Genomic DNA, 18,677 nt, shown 5'->3' on the forward strand with positions numbered 1-18,677 from the left:
GGAGCCTGGCAGGCTACAGTCCATGGGGTTGCAAAGAGTCTGACACAACTGAGCGAGTGAACACACACACACACATACACTAGTTAATAAGATGTCTTTGTACTGTGCTGTTTCTCTTGTCCTAGGGTCCTAAACCTTCCTCTTCTATGTTTTAGATTCTCCTTTGGTTTTCTCTGAAGATATTTCCAGAGCTTAGAGTTGTACTTGGTAGGGAGGAGTTTGGGAGAAAGGGGGCTATGTGATCTTGCTCTGAGTAGAAGTCTGGTTATTCTTAAAACCTTTATTCAGATATTTCCAATGTATTCACAATTTCCAATCTATATTTTAGAGTGTACAATATTGTTAGGTATTCACAGAGTTGTGCAACCATTGTTGTAATCTAATTTAATAATATTTTTATCACCCCCAAAGTAACCACATACTAATTAGCAGTCATGCTCTATCTTCCCTATCCCCCAAGTATAGGCAGCCACCAAACTACTTTCTATCTTTACAGGCTTGACTATTCTGAACATTTCATATAAATGGAATCACACAGTTATGTAACCTTTTGTGACTGACTTCTTTCATAATATTTTCAAGATTCAGCCATGTCACAGCATGTATCAGAACTTCATTCTTTTTTAATGTCAAATAATATTCCATTATTATTATGAATGTGCCATATTTGATTCACAGTTACCTAAAACAATAATGTTGGAGCTTCCCACGTGGTCTAGTGGTAAAGAATCTGCCCGCCAATGCAGGGGATGCCAGAGACGCAGGTTTGATCCCTGGATCGGGAAGATCCCCTGGAGTTGTTGTTCAGTCACTAAGTCATGTCCAACTCTTTGTGACCCCATGAACTGCAGCATGCCAGGCTTCCCTGTCCTTCACTGTCTCCCGGAGTTTGCTCAAACTCATGTCCATCAAGTTGGTGATGCTATCCAACCATTTCGTCCTCTGTCGCCCCCTTCTCCTCCTGCCCTCAATCTTTTCCAGCATCAGGGTCTTTTCCAATGAGTCAACTCTTCGCCTCAGGTGGTCAAAGTATTGGCGTTTCAGCTTCAGTATCAGTCCTTCCAATGTATATTCAGGGTAGATTTCCTTTAGTATTGACTGGTTTGAACTCCTTGCAGTCCAAGGGACTCTCAAGAGTCTTCTCCAGCATCACAGTTTGAAAGCATCAATCCCCTGGAGTAAGTAATGGCAACCCACTCCAGTATTCTTGCCTGGAAAATTCCATGGATAGAGGAGCCTGGGACTTTTTCATATTTTCCCCATCCTTTGGTCAAGTATCTTCTGCTGATTTTTATCTGAGATTTTTGATTGAGTGTTGAAAGTTTTTCTCTATATTCTGGATAATTTTTTTTCCCGGTCTGTGACTTGTTTTTCATTCTCTTAATGGAATCTTCTGAAGAGCAGAAGTTTGTAATTTTAATGAAGCTCAGTTTACCATGTTAAAAATGTTTAGGATCTTATTTTTGGTGCCATTTCTAAGAAATCATTGCCTACTCCACACTCACTAAGCATTCTCTCAAAGTCTGCACCAGACAGAGGAGATAATTGGTCTAGGGTATAAAATTTAAGGAGTATCTCTCAAAGTTGTGCAAATCCCTGAGAGTGAGGACATCTTGAGTTTTGTACCCAAGTCCCTCATTTGCCTCGCTTTACTTCTGGTCCTGTTGTCTGCTGTTTTTTTCCTAGAAGTTTTGTGGTTTTATTTATCCAATAATCAGTTGAGAGCCAAAAGAATTGTTTCTTCTCTTATTGTTTTGAAATTCATGTACAAGTTTTTATGTGAAGATAAATTTTCATTTCTCTAAGATGCGTATGTAGGAGTGGAATTGCTGGGTGATATGATGACTCTACTTTTAAACATTTTTGGAAACTATCAGTTTTTTTAAGTGACTGTATCATTTTGTGTTCCTACCAGCAATGCATGAGATTTCCAATTTCTTTACATTTTTGTCAAAAATTTTTATTATCCTTATTATTGTGGTCCTTCTAGTGGTGTGAATGCTTTCTCACTGTGGTTTGATTTGCCCTTCTCTGAAGACTAGCAATGCCAATGAATGTAATATACTATATTAAGAAACTAAAACTTAAAAAAATTAGTTTTTCTATTTCTGTCTACAAATTTTTTGGAGTTGAATTTATACATAGTGTGAGGCATGGATTGAAGTTAATTTTTTCCTTCTACACATATATGCACATTTTCTAGTACCATTTATTGAACAGACTGTAATTTCTCCTTTTAATTGTCTTTATAACTTTATCAACAATTGGTTGATCATTTTATGTATATTTCTGTATTTTCTCTCTGTTTGATGGATCTACTTTTCTATTTTTATGTAAGTACTGTGTTTCTTGATTACTCTAGATTTATAATAAATCTTTAAATTGGGGCATGCCAGCTACCTATTTTTCCCTCAGTTTCAGTTCAGTTCAGTCACTCAGTCATGTCCAACTCTTTGCAACCCCATGAATTGCAGCATACCAGGCCTCCCTGTCCATCACCAATTCCCGGAGTTCACCCAAACTCATGTCCATCGAGTCGGTGATGCTATCCAGCCATCTCATTCTCTGTCGTCCCCTTCTGCTCCTGCCCCCAGTCACTCCCAGCATCAGAGTCTTTTCCAATGAGTCAACTCTTCGCATGAAGTGGCCAAAGTATTGGAGTTTCAACTTTAGCATCAGTCCTTCCGATGAACACCCAGGACTGATCTCCTTTAGAATGGACTGGTTGGATCTCCTTGAAATCCAAGAGACTCTCAAGAGTCTTCTCCAACACCACAGTTTAAAAGCATCAATTCTCCAGCACTCAGCTTTCTTCACAGTCCAACTTTCACATCCATACATGACCATTGGGGAAACCATAGCCTTGACTAGATGGACCTTTGTTGACAAAGTAATGTCTCTGCTTTTGAATTTGCTATCTAGGTTGGTCATAACTTTCCTTCCAAGGAGTAAGCGTCTTTTAATTTCATGGCTGCAATCACCATCTGCAGTGCTTTTGGAGCCCCCACAAATAAAGTCTGACATTGTTTCCCCATCTATTTCCCATGAAGTGATGGGACCAGATGCCATGATCTTCGTTTTCTGAATGTTGAGTTTTAAGCCAACTTTTTCACTCTCCTCTTTCACTTTCATCAAGAGGCTTTTTAGTTCCTCTTCACTTTCTGCCATAAGGGTGGTGTCATCTGCATATCTGAGGTTACTGATATTTCTCCCGGCAATCTTGATTCCAGCTTTGGCTTCTTCCAGCCCAGCGTTTCTCATGATGTACTCTGCATAGAAGTTAAATAAGCAGGGTGACAATATATGGCCTTGACATACTCCTTTTCCTATTTGGAACCAGTCTGTTGTTCCATGTCGAGTTCTAACTGTTGCTTCCTGACCTGCATATAGGTTTCTCAAGAGGCAGGTCAGGTGGTCTGGTATTCCCATCTCTTTCAGAATTGTCCACCGTTTATTGTGATGCACACAGTCAAAGGCTTTGGCATAGGGAATAAAGTAGAAATAGATGTTTTTCTGGAACTCTCTTGCTTTTTTGATGATCCAGCAGATGTTGGCAATTTGATCTCTCATTCCTCTACCTTTTCTAAAACCAGCTTGAACATCTGGAAGTTCACGGTTCACATATCGCTGAATCCTGGCTGGGAGAATTTTGAGCAATACTTTACTAGTGTGTGAGATGAGTGCAATTGTGCAGTATTTTGAGCATTCTGTGGCATTGCCTTTCTTTAGGATTGGAATGAAAACTGACCTTTTCCAGTCCTGTGGCCACTGCTGAGTTTTCCAAATTTGCTGGCATATTGAGTGCAGCACTTTCACAGCATCATCTTCCAGGATTTGAAATAGTTCAACTGGAATTCCATCACCTCCACTAGCTTTGTTAGTAGTGATGCTTTCTAAGGCCCACTTGACATCACATTCCAGGATGTCTGGCTCTAGGTGAGTGATCACATCATCATGATTATCTTGGTCGTGAACCTCCCTTGTACAGTTCTTCTGTGTATTCTTGCCACCTCTTCTTAATATCTTCTGCTTCTGTTAGGTCCATACCATTTCTGTCCTTTTTCGAGCCCATCTTTGCATGAAATGTTCCCTTGGTATCTCTAATTTTCTTGAAGAGATCTCTAGTCTTTCCCATTCTGTTGTTTTCCTCTATTTCTTTGCATTGATCGCTGAGGCAGGCTTTCTTATCTCTTCTTGCTATTCTTTGGAACTCTGCATTCAGATGCTTATATCTTTCCTTTGCTCCTTTGCTTTTCACTTCTCTTCTTTTCACAGCTATTTGTAAGGCCTCCCCAGACAGCCATTTTGCTTTTTTGCATTTCTTTTCCATGGGGATGGTCTTGATCCCTGTCTCCTGTACAATGTCACGAACCTCCGTCCATAGTTCATCAGGCACTCTATCAGATCTAGGCCCTTAAATCTATTTCTCACTTCCACTGTATAATCATAAGGGATTTGATTTAGGTCATACCTGAATGGTCTAGTGGTTTTCCCTACTTCCTTCGATTTAAGTCTGAATTTGGCAATAAGGAGTTCATGATCTGAGCCACAGTCAGCTCCTGGTCTTGTTTTTGCTGACTGTATAGAGCTTCTCCATCTTTGGCTGCAAAGAATATAATCAATCTGATTTTGGTGTTGACCATCTGGTAATGTCCATGTGTAGAGTCTTCTCTTGTGTTGTTGGAAGAGGGTGCTTGCTATGACCAGTGCATTCTCTTGGCAAAACTCTATTAGTCTTGGCCCTGCTTCATTCCATATTCCAAGGCCAAATTTGCCTGTTACTCCAGGTGTTTCTTGACTTCCTACTTTTGCATTCCAGTCCCCTAGAATGAAAAGGACATCTTTTTTGGGTGTTAGTTCTAAAAGGTTTGTAGGTCTTCATAGAACCGTTCAACTTCAGCTTCTTCAGCATTACTGGTTGGGGCATAGACTTGGATTACTGTGATATGAATGGTTTGCCTTGGAAATGAACAGAGATCATTCTGTCGTTTTTGAGATTGCATCCAAGTGCTGCATTTCGGACTCTTTTGTTGACCATGATGGCTACTCCATTTCTTCTAAGGGATTCCTGCCCACAGTAGTAGATATAATGGTCATCTGAGTTAAATTCACCCATTCCAGTCCATTTTAGTTCACTGATTCCTAGAATGTCGACGTTCATTCTTGACATCTTCTGTTTGACCACTTCCAATTTGCCTTGATTCATGGACCTGACATTCCAGATTCGTATGCAATATTGCTCTTTACAGCATCGGACCTTGCTTCTATCACCAGTCACATCCACAGCTGGGTATTGTTTTTGCTTTGGCCCCATCCCTTCATTCTTTCTGGAGTGATTTCTCCACTGATCTCCAGTAGCATATTGGGCATCTACCGACCTGGGGAGTTCCTCTTTGAGTATCCTATCATTTTGCCTTTTCATACTATTCATGGGGTTCTCAAAGCAAGAATACTGAAGTGGTTTGCCATTCCCTTCTCCAGTGGACCACATTCTGTCAGACCCCCAGTTTACTGAGGTATAATTGAATATAACATTGTGTAACTTTAAGGTATATAACATGATGATTTGATACATGCCTATTTCTCAAAATGAGAAAAATAAATGCCCCAATCAAAAAATGGGCCACAGAACTAAATAGACATTTCTCCAAAGAAGACATACAGATGGCTAACAAACATGAAAAGATGCTCAACATCACTCATTATCAAAGAAATGCAAATCAAAACCACAATGAGGTATCATTTCATGCCAGTCAGAATGACTGCGATCCAAAAGTCTACAAGCAATAAATGCTGGAGAGGATGTGGAGAAAAGGGAACCCTCTTACACTGTTGGTGGGAACGCAAACTAGTACAGCCACTATGGAGAACAGTGTGGAGATTCCTTAAAAAACTGGAAATAGAACTGCCATACGACCCAGCAATCCCACTGCTGGGCATACACACCAAGGAAACCAGAGTTGAAAGAGACACGTGTACCCCAGTGTTCATCGCAGCACTGTTTATAATAGCCAGGACATGGAAGTAACCTAGATGTCCATCAGCAGATGAATGGATAAGAAAGCTGTGGTACATATACACAATGGAATATTACTCAGCCATTAAAAAGAATACATTTGAATCAGTTCTAATGAGGTGGATGAAACTGGAGCCTGTTATACAGAGTGAAGTAAGCCAGAAAGAAAAACACCAATACAGTATACTAACGCATATATATAGAATTTAGAAAGATGATAACGATAACCCTGTATGCGAGACAGCAAAAGAGACACAGATATATAGAACAGTCTTTTGGACTCTGTGGGAGAGGGCAAGGGTGGGATGATTTGGGAGAATGGCATTGAAACATGTATAATATTATATAAGAAATGAATCGCCAGTCCAGGTTCAATGCAGGATACAGGAAGCTTGGGGCTAGTGCACTGGGATGACCCAGAGGGATGGTATGGGGAGGGATGTGGGTGGGGGGTTCAGGATTGGGAACACGTGTACACCCATGGTGGATTCATGTTGATGTATGGCAAAACCAATACAATATTGTAAAGTAATTAGCCTCTAATTAAAATAAATAAATTTAAATTAAAAAAAAATGTTTACCAGAACAAGGTTAGTTAACACATAGTTTACCTCACATAATTACCATTTTGTTGTAAGGGTGATGATGGTGAGAACATTAGAGTTCTTTACTCTCCTAGCAACTTAAACTACAGTTACCATGCTGCACTTATATTCCTGGAAATTATTCATCTTACAAATACCCTTTGACCAATACCTCCCTATTTCCCACCTCTCAGGCAACCCAGCCACCATTCTACTCTTTCTATGAGTTTGATGTTTCTAGAGTCTACTTATAAAGTGAAGTTGTACAGTGTGTATTTCTCTGTCTGACCTATTTCACTTAGCATGATGCCTTGAAGGTGCATCATTTGTTGTTGCAAATGACAGAAGTCCCTTTTTTTTTTAATAGCTTAATTATATATCTATGCCTGTATCTTCTTGTCTATAGATAGATATAGGTGTAGATGTAGATACAGATCTCACATTTCCTTTATTGATTTATCCACTGATGGGCACTTACATTGTATCCATGTATTGGCTATTATGAATAATGCTGTAATAAACATGGGCGTGCAGATATCTCTTTGATACCCTGTTTTCATTTCCTTCGGATATGTACCCAAGTGGATTTCTGGGTCATATGGTAATTTTAATTTTATTAGAAATCTCCATTCTGTTTTCCGTAGTGGCTATACCAACTTATATTTCTTCCAGGAATGTGCAATGTTCCTTACTGTCCACATCTTTGCCTTCATTTGTTATCATTTATCTTTTTGATAACAGCCATTCTAAAAGGTATAGGAGGTAATACCTCACTGTGGTTTTGATTTGCATTTTCCTGGTGATTAGTGACATTGAGCACCTTTTAATGTATGTGTTGACCATTTGTATGTCAATGGTCATTTTTCTTTGGAAAAAATGTCTTTTCAAGTCCTCAGCTCATTTTTAAATAGGACTATTTGTTTTGGTAATTCAGTTGTGAAAGTGAAACTCATGTCTGACTCTTCGTGACCCCATGGACTACACAGTCTATGGCATTCCCCAGGCCAGAATACTGGAATGGGTAGCCTTTCCCTTCGCCAGGGGAACTTCCCGACCCAGGAATTGAACTGGGGTCTCCTGCATTGCAGGAGGATTCTTTATCATCTGAGCTATCTGGGAACCCTCAGTTGTATGAGTCTCATATATTTTGAATATTAACCCCTTATCAGACATATGGTTCACAAATGTTTTTTCTTATTCACTAGCTTATCTTTTCATTCTGCTGATTGTTTCTATTGCTATACAAAAGCTTTTTAGTTTGATTCAGTCCAACTTGCTTACTTTTGCTGTATCCAAATTTGTGAACCATCCACATTTGTGAACTCTATGTCTGATAAGGGGTTAATATTTAAAATATATGAGACTCATACAACTGAGGATTCCCAGATAGCTCAGTTGGTAAAGAATCCTCCTGCAATGCAGGAGACCCCAGTTCAATTCCTGGGTTGGGAAGATCCCCTGGCGAAGGGAAAGGCTACCCATTCCAGTATTCTGGCCTGGGGAATTCCATAGACTGCATGGAAAAGTTGGATACAACTTTTGTTGTATCCAAAAAAGTGTTGCCAAAACCAGTGTTGAGATTTCCCCCATGTTTTCTTCTAGTAGTTTCATATGTTGGGATTTTACATTTGTTTTTAATTCATTTTCAGTAAGTTTTTGTGAGTGCCATAAGATAGGCCTCCAATTTCATTCTTTCACTTGTGCTTATCCAGTTTTCTCAATGTTATTTATTGAAGAGACTATCCTTTTCCCCTTGAGTACACTTGACCCTTGAACAACATGGGTTTGAACTCTGTGGGTCCACTAACTCGTGAAATTTTTCAATAAATTCATACTACAGTGCAACCTGAGGTTGGTTTAATTTTATATAGATTTTTGACTGCATGGGGGTTGATGCCTCTAAACCCCACATTGTTCTAGAGTCAATTGTATTTTTGGCTTTCTCATCAAATATTAGTTGACCATACATGCAAGGGCTTATTTTGGGCTCTCTGCTCTATTTTGTTGGCCTACACATTTATTTTTATGCCACTACTATGCTGTTTTGATTACCACAGCTTTGTGATACAGTGTGAAATCAAGAAATATGATGCTCTCAGCTTTGTTCTTTTTCTTTTTTTCAGAATTGTTTCAGCTATTTGGGGTCTCTTGTGGTTCCACACAAACTTGGGGATTGTTTTTTTCTATTCTTGTGAAAAATGTCTTTGGAATTTTGATAAGAATTGCTCTGAATTTATAGATGGTTTTAGGTAGTATGGACATTTTAGCAATGTTAATTCTTGCAATTCATAAACACAGGATACCTTTCCATTTGTTTGTGTCTTCAATTTCTTTTATCCAAGTCTTGTAGTTTTCAGTGTACAGATCTTTCACTTCCTTGATTAAGTTTATTCCTAAATATTTCATTGTTTTTGATGCTGCTGCGAATGAGATTGCTTTCTTAATTTCTTTTTCCATTATTTTATTGTTAGCACATAGAAACACAACTGATTTCCATATGGTGATTTTATATCCTACAACTTTACTAAATTTGCTGATTAGTTCCAACTGTTTTTTTGGTGCAGTCTTTAGGATTTTTATTTGTAAGATAATATCATCTGCAAATAAAGACAATTTTACATCTCTTTTTTCCAGTTTGGATGCCTTTTATTTCTTGATCTTTCCTGATTGCTCTAGCTGGGACTTCCAGTACTATGTTGAATAAGAATGTTGAGAGTGGACACCTTGGTCTTCTTCCTGATCTTAGCGAGAAAGTTTTCAAACTTTTACCGTTGAGTATATTACCTGTGAATTTGTCATATATGACAAATTTTTTATGTTGAGATATTTTCTTTCTATACCCAACTTGTTGAGAATTTTTATCATGAAGGATGTTAAATTTTGTCAAACACTTTTTCTACATAAACACTTTTTCTATATGGTTTTTGTCTTTCATAAAATTGGCATAAAGCTGGAGAATTGTCAAGCTCTTTGAATTTGTTTCCCATCTTTCTGGGATCACTATCCTTTGTTGTATGGTTTCCAGTGTCTTGAGGAATGATTCTTTCATATATTTTGACAGTTTCTTAAGTTTTTCAGGTGGAATGGTATATTTGGTCTCTGTTATTCCTTCCTGTTCAAAAAAAATTATGTGTTAATTTCACACTAGGGAGTTTCTAGATACCTTTCCATTGCTGCTGCTAAGTCGCTTCAGTCATGTCCGACTCTGCAACCCCATAGACGGCAGCCCACCAGGCTCCCCCATCCCTGGGATTCCCCAGGCAAGAACACTGGAGTGGGTTGCCATTGCCTTCTCCACCTTTCCATTACTTATTTATAATTTAAATATACATGATCATAGAACATCCTTTATTTGACTCAATTTCCTTAAATTTGTTGAAGTTTGTTTTATGATCCAGAATTATGTTAAATCTTGGAAAATGTATGTGCATATGAACCCAATATTTATTCTACTGTTGGGTGATGTATTTTCTATATATCAACTAAGATAAGTTGATTAATAATTATCACTCAAGTCATTTATATACATATTTATATCCCTGCACTTGATCTATTAATTACTGAGAAGGAGTGTTGAAATCTCCTGTTACAAATGTGGATTTTTTTTTTCTATGTAAGTTCTATATTTGCTTCCTCTATTTTAAAGCTCTGTTGTTAGATGGATACACATTTAGAATTGTTGTTCACTTGGTGAATTGACCCCTTCATAATTATGTAATGGCACTTTTTATTCATGTTAATGTTGCTTGTTTTGAAGTTTACATGTCTGATATTAATATATCCATTCTAGATTTCTTTCCTTTCCTTAATTTTTGAAAACAGTTTTATGAATGTATATAAATGGCTGAGTCACATTGCTGTGCACCTGAAGCAGTGACAACGTTGTTAATTGACTATACTCCAAAATAAAATAAAAAGTTAAAAGAAACAGCTTTATGGAGATATGTTTCAGATGCCATAAAACATACCCATTTTAAGTCATTAAGTGCATGCATTTAATGGTTTACTAGTTCCATAAAATTGTGAGACCAACTCCACTACCTAATTTTAGAACATTTAATTCCCCAGAAAAGAAATGCCATACATATTTGTGGTCATTCCCCACTTCTCCTTAGCCCCTAGCCCAAGAGGCAATCACTAATCTAAATTCTGTATTTATAAATCTACCTATTGTAGACATTTTCTGTAAAGAAAATATTCTGTGGCCTTTTGTCACTAGATTCTTTTACTTCACACAAAATGTTTTCAAGATTGACTCATGTTGTCTTATATGTAAGTACTAGATTCATTTTTTACTCACAAGAAACATTCTATATTATGGACATACTTAATTTTATTTATCCCTTCATTAGCTAGCTGGTGGGCATTTGGATTATTTCCACTTTTGACTGCTATGAATAGTGAACTATGAACATGTTTCTACAAGTTTTTTCATGGACATGTTTTTTTGGGTAGATACTTAGGAAGGGCTTCCTTGGTGGCTCAGACGGTAAAGAATCTGTCTGCAATGCAGGAGACCTGGCTTCAGTCCCTGGGTCAGGAAGATCCCCTGGAGAAGGGAATGACTGCTGCTGCTGCTGCTAAGTCACTTCAGTCGTGTCCGACTCTGTGCGACCCCATAGAAGGCAGCCCACCAGGCTCCCCCGTCCCTGGGATTCTCCAGGCAAGAACACTGGAGTGGGTTGCCATTTCCTTCTCCAGTGCATGAAAGTGAAAAGTGAAAGTGAAGTCGCTCAGTCGTGTCCGACTCTTAGCGACCTCATGGACTGCAGCCTACCAGGCTCCTCCGTCCATCTGATTTTCCAGGCAAGAGTACTGGAGTGGGGTGACATTGCCTTCTCCAAGGGAATGACTACCCATTCCAGTATTCTTGCCTTGAGAATCCTCATGGACAGAGGAGCCTGGTGGGCTGTAGTCCATGGGGTTGCAAAAAATTGGACATGACTGACCGACTAACACTTCACTTCAGATACTTAGAGGAATTTTTGGGTCAAATAGAAACTCTATGCTTAATATTAATACTTTGAGGAAATGTCACAGTATTTCCCAAGGTAGCTGCATCATTTTCTCATCCCATAAACAATGTATGAGGTTTCCAGTTTCTTTAGATCTTTGCCAATGTTTGCTATTCTTGATCTTTTTTTTTTATTATAACCATCTTGGTTGGTGTAAAATGATATCTCACTGTGCTTTTGACTTACACTTTCTTAATGATTTATGATACTGAGTATCTTTTTGTGTGTTTAATTGCCATTTGTGTATTTTCTTTAAATAAATATATATTTAACATTTTTAAATATTATTTTGTGTTTTAAATATTGGGATTTAAGTACTGTTTATAAATACTGGAAATGTCTTCTGTCAAAAATATAATTTTAAGCATTTTCTCCCGTCCTGTGAGCTGTCTTTTCATTTCTTTGATTATATACTTCACAGTACAAAAGTTTTAAATTTTGTTGAACTCTAATTTATGTTTTATCTTTTGTCATTTGTGCTTCAGTTTCATACTAAAGAAGCCATATGCTAACAAAATCATGAAGATTTATTCCTACATTTTTTTCTTCTAAGAGTTTTATAGTTTTAACTCTTATGTTTATGTATATGATATGTTTTGAGTTAGTATTTGTGGAAGATGTGAGGTAGAGGTCTAACTTCATTCTTTTGCATGTAGATATTTGGTTATCTGAACTGCTACTGCTACGTAGCTTCAGTCGTGTCCGACTCTGTGGGACCCCACAGATGGCAGCCCATTAGGCTCCTCTGTCCCTGGGATTCTCCAGACAAGAACACTGGAGTGGGTTGCCATTTCCTTCTCCAGTGCATGAAAGTGAAAAGTGAAAGTGAAGTCGCTCAGTCGTGTCCGACTCTTAGCGACCCCATGGACTGCAGCCTACCAAGCTCCTCTGTCCATGGGATTTTCTAGGCAAGAGTACTGGAGTGGGGTGTCATTGACTTCTCCGGGTTATCGGAACAGCATTCATTAAAGAAAATATTCTATGCTTATTATCTTTGTTTCTGTTGTTGATAGTATTCTTTTATAATACTTTTTATTTCTATAAGGTTGGTAGACATATTCCCGCTCTCATTCTTTACTTTAGTAATTTGAGTCTTCTTTTTTTCTTGGTCATTCTAGCTATTTGTTGATTTTGTTGATCTTTACAAAGAACCAACTTTGGGTGGTTTTAGTTTTCTCCATTGTTTTTCTATTTAAAATTTCTGCTCTAATCCTTATTTTTTCCCTTCTTTCTATTTACTTTGGATTTATTTTACCTTTCTTTTCCCAGTGTCTGAAGGTTGAAGGCAGGCGTGTTTATTTGAGATTCTTCATCTTTTATATTGTATATTATACAGTTCTTAATTTCCTGCTAAGTACTGCTTTCACTGTATTTTTATGTTTTTGCTTAATCAACAGACTTTGTGTGCTTTTTTTTTTACAGTTTAAGTTTACAAGAAAAAGTGAGGAGAAGTACATAGATTCCACATATTCTTCAATGTCCCCAACTTCCCCTGTATTTAATATCTTGCATTACAGTGCTATATTTGTTACCATCGATAAGCCAACATTAATACATTATTATTAAAGTCCATGGTTTACTCTTTGTGTTGTACATTACAAGCATTTTGACAAATGCATAATGATGTACATTCCTCTTTACAGTATCATACAAAATAATGGTTTTATTGCCCCAAATATCTTGTTATAATGCTCTGATTACTTATCTCTTCCTCCCTCCCCCAGAATTCCTGTCAAGCACTGATCTTTTTACTGGTTCCATAGTTTTGCCTTTCAAAATGTCATATACATAGTTTGAATTGTACAGTGCATATGTAGCCTTTTAAGATTAGCTTCTTTCACTTAGTAATGTGCATTTAAGGTTCCCCTATATCAGAGTTTAGAATCTAAGCACAGATATGACTGTGGAGATTGATTTGTGCTCTACGGCCTGCTGCTCACTTCAAGAACCATGGAGGATTTCTCTGTTTCAGAGCTTGAATGACAGTTGTTTGGTTCTCTGATTAGTTCTCTTAGGTCTCCAATCCTGCCTCCCCTCTGGTTTTCTGTGCTTCAGGAGATGCGACTTTATACTGATGCCTTGCCTCCACCCACTGTGCCTCTCACCCGCCCTCTGTCTTCAAAGGACTACTTTAGCTGCTACTTTGTATTAGTTGAAGATTTAGATTTTTGTGGGGAGATGTCTGTCAAGTACCCTGACCCACTGTTGGCTTTTACCAGTCTCTGGTTTATACTTACAGAAGACCTGCAGTGATTCATAATAGTTTTTCTCAGTTTTTATGCACAACACAACTTGATGAGGGATATCTCTGTCAGCTTTAATTGGATCACCAGATTTTAGTGTATTACTCCCATGTATGTAGTGAAGGCTTTGGGAAGTAGTTGCTGGTGCTGCTGCTGCTGCTGCTAAGTCGCTTCAGTAGTGTCCGACTCTGTGCGAGCCCATAGACGGCAGCCCACGAGGCCTCCCCTACCCCGCCGTCCCTGGGATTCTCCAGGCAAGAACACTGGAGTGGGTTGCCATTTCCTTCTCCAATGCATGAAAGTGAAAAGTGAAAGTGAAGTCGCTCAGTCGTGTCTGATTCTTCACGACCCCATGGACTGCAGCCCACCAGGCTCCTCTGTCCATGGGATTTGCCAGGCAAGAGTACTTGAGTGGGGTGCCATTGCCTTCTCTGGGGAAGTAGTTAGGGGGTGAGTAAAAATTAGCTAATTGAATGAGATTCCTTGGGAATCTAATATGTCATCCCAGTCAACATGGGACATTTAATGCTTCTTTAAGAAGTTTGGCATATCTCTCCCTACCATTATCCATGGTATTCTTCTAGGGATAAAATTATCATGAGTCTCTCAAGAATGGCTTATTATTTCTGGAAAAATAGTTTTCTTTTTTTTTTTCCAACATTTTACTCCTCAAATCTCTGATGGTATTACAAAAAACACTATACTTTTGCATGTTATCTGGCTTGTTTTTGTTCATAGAATGGGGGTGATGATCTTTTGTGATTTTCTACATTCTAATCCAAAAAGTAGGATCTGCTGAGTGTCCTGTCCTGAAAGAATGTCAGATTTTGTCAATCGCTTTTCTGCATTAGTTGAGATGGTATGTTCTTCTTCCTTCATTCTATTAATGTGTTGTATTACACTGACTGTTTTTAATATGTTGAACTACTTAGCTAGGATGACCAAGAAAAAAAAAAGAAAGAAGACTCAAATTACTAAAGTGAACAATGAGAGAGGGAATATATCTCCCAACTTTATAGAAATAGAAAGGATTATAAAGGAATATGATGAATGACAAATTAAGTAAAGAAGATAAAAGAAACAAATGCCTAGAAAGACACAAATTATTAAAAATGACTGAAGAAGAAATAGAAAACATGTGTAGAAAAGTAGAGAGTTTGAATTAGTCATCAATAATTTGTCATAAATAAAAGCCCAAGACTGAATGGCTTCATTGGCAACTACCATAAAGTTTCTTTAGAATAAAAAGAGTATTTTTAAAGAATTAGCACCAATCCTTGTCAAATTCTTCTTAAAAATAGGATATAATCACTTCTTTCCAATTACTACTATGAGACGAATATTACATTGATATTAAAATCATAAAAACACAACATAAGAGACTACAAGCCAATGTAATTTATGATATATGCACTAATACCAGATTCTTAACAAGACATCAGCAAAGTGAATTCAGAAACATATAAAGAAAAGAGTATGCAACATGACTAAGTTGAATGCATACTAAAAATGTGAATTTGGTTCAGATTCCAAAAGTAAATAAATGTAATATAGCATATTTATAGAATAAAAGACAAAAACCCCAGATATTTCAATAGACAAAAAAGCATTTGATACCAAAATTAGAGAAAGACAATGTAAGAAAATAAAGCCTCAGACCAATATAAATATGGATCAAAATACTGTCATACTGAATCCAGTAACATATAAGGAGGATTATACATCATGACCTGGTGGCATTTATTCCAGAAATTCTAGGTTTGTTTAACATATGAAAATTAATCAAATACAGCATAGTGACTGAATAAAGTCAAATACAGCATAGTGACTGAATAATGGATAAAACCACATGACTATCTATGTCAATAATCCCTGAAAAAGTATTTGACAAAATTAGACACATGTTCATAAGGAAAACACTCAACAAATCATTAATAGAAGGAAAGTTCCTCAATATGATAAAGGACTCTATTAAAATCCAAGATTGCCTTAGGACCTAAGGACTTTTCATAGATATGTATTTTCCCTGGTTCTCTGTGATAAACTTCTAGTTGGTCTACCTTTATTGTTAATTGTTAATGTATAATGAAGCTACCAGTTTTCTCCTAATTGGCCACCAGTAAAATTGAAGTTGTTTTCAATAATGCCTTTGGACTTGAACTTGCTCATGCTTCTTTAAAAATAAAATTAGTCCCTTTAGTCTTATCTGTGGAGCTTTTTCGGAGAAGGCAATGGCACCCCACTGCAGTACTCTTGCCTGGAAAACCCCATGGACGGAGGAGCTTGGTAGGCTGCAGTCCATGGGGTCGCTAAGAGTCGGACACAACTGAGCGACTTCACTTTCACTTTTCACTTTCCTGCATTGGAGAAGGAAATGGCAACCCACTCCAGTGTTCTTGTCTGGAGAATCCCAGGGACGGGGGAGCCTGGTGGGCTGCCGTCTGTGGGGTCGCACAGAGTCGGACACGACTGAATCGACTTAGCAGCAGCAGCAGCAGTGGAGCTTTTTGTTCTCATGTCTGCTTTTTTCCTGGGAAGAATTTATATGCCAATGCAAAGGAGCAAGGGGTAGAGATAGAAGCATGCTTTTCCTAGCTGTTGGAGCAGAGCCCTGGGCATGAAGCTTAACTCTTTTAAAAGTCTATAACCTCTGCCATTTTAGACAGTTGGATCAGGTGTGTTCAGGATACAACACACTCTGCCTACTATGCTTATGAGAGTTTCCATCCTATGAGTAGGGACTGGGTGGGAAAAGGAAGACTGGTCCACTGTGATTGTCTGGAATATTATCTCTGCAATATGAAGCTTAAGATTATAAGTGATACTGGTAGCCAACTCCTCCCAGTATAAAACTGTGGTCCTAGTCTGGGAGCTAAGTGGAGAGGAAACCCATCTATTTGATTGCAGATGCTTGGAGTAGAATTTTTATCACATCGAGCTGGTAGTAGTGGGGATATAAACATATCAAGGCTGCCGTGCCACAGACTCTCACTTTTCTTGCCAAGGTTTAGATGTTCCTCCATTTGCTTTGGGCCCTTAGAACATTTCCAGAGGCTTTAAAGGTTTTTGTACAATAGCTTTCTGTAGGTAAATGAGGATAGGATCTACTGTGCTCCTCAAACTACCATTCTGGAAGTCTACCCAAAGGTGTTTTTTTTTTTTTTCCCATATGGTTATTTACTTCACTCAGAACTATTTATTAAACACACCATCTTTTCTTCAGAGTACTGCAGTTTCTTCTTCTCATAGATCAGATCATCATATATGTATGTGTCTGATTCTGGATTTCATATTTTGTTCCAAGAATTAGTTTGTCTAACCTTTTGGCAATACTACAGCCTCTTGATTACTGTCTTTTTATCATAGGTATTCTTCTCTGGTAACTATTTCTTCCTATCTTTTACAAAACCTTAGTTATTTTTGGCCCTTCACATTTCCTTATGAATTTCAGGATCACCTTGTAAATTTTCCAAAAACATACTGGGATATTCATTGTGATTGTGTTGAATCCATATATTAATTAGGGGAGAATTTATATCCTAACAATAGTCTTCTGAGCTGTAATGTATCCATTTACTTATGTCTTTAAATGTTTTCTCAAAATATGATTTTAATATTCAACATAAAATTCTTTTACACTTTCATATCTATATCTAGGCATTTGACTTCTTATATAATTTTAAGCAATGTCTTTTTCAGTCAAAGTTTCATCAGAGAAATATAACCAGTTTAAATATATATATATATGTATTTATATAAATTTATATATTTGTATATAATAATTTATATAAATTTATATAAATTTATATATTTGTATATAATTATATAAATTTATTATTTATTTATTTATTAATATATGTTATATAATTTATTATATAAATTTATATATTTGTATATAATAAATAAATATATATATTTATATATTTGTATATAATATATATATAATATATATATAAATTTATAAATTTATATAATTATATAAATTATATAAATATAAATACATATATATATATGTATTTAAAGAGAGAGAATGTGGGGGCAAGTCTGAAATCTACTGGGAAGGCTGAACAGGCAGACTGGAACTCTTCAGCATCAGCTAAAGTTGCAACCACAGGCAGATTATATTCAGATAAATCTCAGTTCTGCTCTTAGGGTCTTTCAACAAACTCAATCAGAACCACCTGTGTTTAGGACAATCTTTTACTTCAAGTCAACTGATTATCATATCTACAAAATACATTCAGAGTGGCGTATATATTTGTATTTGAATATCTGGAGACTAGAACCTAGCGAAGTGGACACAGAACTGTATCACAGTGCCATTAAATTTCCTTTTCAATTTTTATATTGTATTTAATATTTATTGATAATATATTTATATTATTTGCAACATAATATACTCATATGGAATATATTGATATACTTATTTTATGTTACATGTATACACTTTTAAATTTATATTGTAATGGAAGATTTATTTTTAATGGTGGAGACATTATAAACAAGCAAATCAGATAGTAATAAATGCCACGAAGAAAATTAAAGCAGGAGATGGGTAAACACATCTGTCTAAGGAACTTGAGGTGGCCGAAGTAAGTTTAGAAGAAAAATGGTGGTGAGTGGCGTGAAAATAGGATCGAATAGGATGGCCAGGATGCACCCCTCCCAGCTAGCAGACGTTGTGGGGGCGCCGTGTGCAGTAAAGGAATGGTACAGGAAGATGGCTCGGATGGAGAGTCCAGGTTGTTCAGATGATAAAATTTCCTTTACAATTTAAATATCTGTTGCTGAAATTAAAAAAGTGGATTTTCATATCCTG

This window comes from Bos indicus, chromosome X (assembly GCF_029378745.1).
Source record: "Bos indicus isolate NIAB-ARS_2022 breed Sahiwal x Tharparkar chromosome X, NIAB-ARS_B.indTharparkar_mat_pri_1.0, whole genome shotgun sequence".
Lineage (NCBI taxonomy): Eukaryota > Metazoa > Chordata > Mammalia > Artiodactyla > Bovidae > Bos > Bos indicus.